The sequence below is a fragment of the Epinephelus lanceolatus genome, chromosome 14, assembly GCF_041903045.1.
Source record: "Epinephelus lanceolatus isolate andai-2023 chromosome 14, ASM4190304v1, whole genome shotgun sequence".
NCBI classification, from domain to species: Eukaryota; Metazoa; Chordata; class Actinopteri; order Perciformes; family Serranidae; genus Epinephelus; species Epinephelus lanceolatus.
Genome location: NC_135747.1, coordinates 25,263,972 through 25,267,544, shown reverse-complemented (window position 1 = coordinate 25,267,544; position 3,573 = coordinate 25,263,972).

The following is a 3,573-nucleotide window of genomic DNA, read 5'->3' as shown; positions in this document are numbered from 1 at the left end:
TTTCTGGCGCTCCGGAGAAAAATGTGATTTTCCTATTGTAAAATGTTGATTTGGCATGTCACCTGAATATAAAGCATCCTCAGACATACTTTGAAATGAGCTGCACTGTTTTTCTATTGTGCCTCCCCCTGTGGTTTCAAAGCGAATTAATTAACATGATACAGAAATAGGTAGAATGCAAATGTTGAAGCCCTCACTTTATGCCTGGGTATCCTTTTGTTCCCCTTTATTGTACCAAATTATTTAATTGGGTCTCTCTGATTGTGCACAGACACAGGAAGGAACACAGGCCATTGTTAGCTCCCATACAAGCCACAATACGGTATCAAATTCAATTCCCATCAAAACGGCAGGCTGCTGTAGAGCCCACAGCGGCCCCGGAGATTAATGAAGATCTGCATCAAGGCAAAGCGCTGGTCTGAGATGGGAGATTTCTCCCAAATAAAAGACCCCTTCACCAAGAACAAAGGGGGCCCTGAAAAGCAACGGGATGTTCTGAGAGGATGAAATAAATCAAAACAAAGACAAGAGTTTGGGGTGGGGAGGGTGAAAGCGCTGAAATAAACCGATTTTTTTTCCTTGTCATTTGATTTACTTAATTCAGTCAACAAGTTGAAACACACCACACAAGCCTGACGTCTCTGTCACACATTAAATAAATACTTACTTTACATATATCAACAGAGCAATATTTAAATCTACAAAGGGCACAATAAAGAGAACAATTTCATAATTATTTCAGAGCACAATCATCTCTCTAAAAATCACGTCTTGGGTTTAAATGGCATTATGTGGGTATGAATGGGTTGTGAAGAAAAACATGTTACTCACTGCCTTAAAAAAAAAAACCTCACGTCGCGGTTCACCTTGATTGCTGTGTGTTCATCAAAGCGTGAGGGACTAACAGTGGAGTGAAAGCACTGACTGACAGGGTCTGAAGCGAATTAATACACAACCTTACTCCGTTTTGTTCTTTTAAATAACAGTCATCTGAGGAGAGACACACTTCAACTGTATTCAGAGTGTGTGAATAGATTTCTTCTCTTCACTCGCTTTGTATGAACGACAACAACTGGATGACTTGTTCTCTGAATGCAGCGTGTCGACAGGTGGGCTCTTTCAACTCAACTTAGCACAACACTCGTTTTGTCTTTGCCTGATAGATTCCAGGCTCCACGTTAAAAAACTCTCGTCTTTTGAGATGTTTGATAGCCACAAAAGGAGACTTTTCTTTTTTTTTTCTTCTTTTTTTTTAATAGTAATTCACTTAATATTTTCTAACAAGTCTGATCTTTATCTGCATTCAAAGCACTTTAACCATTTAGGCAAACTTCTTTTGAAACCCTGAATTCACACATATGCAATTGTTATGGTATTTCATGACTACATGCAGTGACACTTTTCCACAAAAAGGCTAAAAGACAGTGACAAAGGACAGATTTTAAGTTTTTGGTCAGTGCCACCTAAATGCCGCACTCCACTCTTTCACATTCTGCACATGGCGTGTCCCAGCCAGCCATATTTACTTCATTTCCCCCGATTCATAGATGCTGCTCGCTGGACCAGAACATTCCAGCTGCCACCTCAACATCTCATTATTTTTTTGAAATATCAAGCTTGTATCTTCTTGATAAATAATTCGCAGTAGTATAATGTATCAGACTAAAACATATTTTCAGGGGGGCATGGAGGTTAAAGTGCCAATCTCACCTTTTTAATTTTTTTTCGCCCTGAAGACAGAGATTTCCATATATAGAGTGACCATGGTTTGTGTTGAACATGAGCAATCGGGATGAAGCGCACAGCGACACATATTGCTGTCAGAGATTGGAAATGAGGCCTGCTAACCTGTAGGCAGCCTCCCCAGACCAATCAGCTTTACACATTGCCAATGCATTTGCCGCCTCTAAAAAGAATTGTGACTGTGAAGTTTTTATCGGAGTAGTTGACAAACATTACTCTTTAATGCAGTTTTGTAGAAATGCATTCTTATCCCTCTTGGAAGGCATTTATCTACTTGAAACCTGCAAAATGGTTGCCACAGGGAAGGATTTCTTTTAATAGACTACAATAGGCTCAGTATGGGACACATTCTGATTTCGGTGATAGATAGGGGGCCCGGCCATATATTCATGGGAAATTGTTTATCTTCAAGCGGGAGGAGTGAAAGGCCATTTTACAATAGCATTTCAACTTTCATCTGAAACGGTTCTTTTGACTCATATAAATTGTTCTGTAGAATTTCAGTCAGATGCTTTTCATAAAAAATATCCATCTGCAAAAGGAGATGTCACAAAACATGAATACAAACCACCCTGATAGAAGAAAAAATGACTGTGTGTGCACACGTGGCAGAAACACATACACGTATATACATACATATATACAAGTGTATACATATATTATATATATACATTTACATAAATATATATACATGCTCATAAGCACACTGCACACATTTTAATTTTCCTGTATATTATTTGTACACACATCGATACTTTATGGTAACCTTTGTGATATCATGACAAAACGGACATGTAAGGATCTTAACAAAAAGCCCTCTGTGGGAGGCAAATGTCCCACGACATCTGCTATTCATTGTGCTGCCGTGCTGTCTCTCAGGCCTTCGTGTGGCTGAGGCTTTTTTTTCTTGTGGGGTCCTTGTGATGCTCGGGCAAGGCCTTTCCCTGGCCTGTCTGTAACAGAGGCTAGCAACCAGGCGACACAATGTAAGAGCAGGGCCTGAAGACAAGGGGGGCGAGGGGGGGGGGGTGCCTTGTGCACTCCTAACGGCACTCTCAGGAAGCGGGGACAATAAATCAATAGACTGTCCCTCTCCAGTAGGGGCCAAATGTAAACAAATTGAAAGGGACGGAGAACAAAACAGATTGGTGACTGAAACAGACATACTCAATAGGGGCACTGCTACAAATGAAATGCCTTTGTGGTTGTTTCCTTCCAGCCTTCACCGTGATGTGTGCCATTCACGGCGACATGACATGTGATAGCAAGTGTGACCAACTTCAGATTCTGACTCAAAAACAGGTGCAAAAGAACGCCACAGAATCCCTTATAGGTAGCTTATTCTAGTATCAGTACATGCGTCAAAATGAACATCTGCGATGCAATGAGATGCATTCAGCGTTGGAGGTACTTTAATTTGTCAGCGCACTTCTTCTCAGAGACCTGTGCCGACGACGAGCCACAGCAACATTTTACGCCGTATAACATACAGCGCTCAAGGGCACAAGCACAGAACTCTGTGCATGTCAGAGCTGCGTGCCACAAGTTAAATTAATGAATCTTTAAAAGGTTTAGGTTTTTTTAATGAGAGAATCTGTTGTAGCTTTTTATCAAACCTCTTCATATTTCACTGAGGTGGAATGGTGCACCACATTTGCGAGGCAGAACTAATGCTATATAAATCTCAAGTAATAAGCAGGCCCTGGGGACATCATCTAAATGAAGATTTTACACCAATTTAAACCTGCCTGCAATTTGATTCCTGCCTTAAGTGCATTTGTTTAACAGGTGCTGGAGATGCAAGCGTTTCCCTCCAAAGTGTCGCTATGT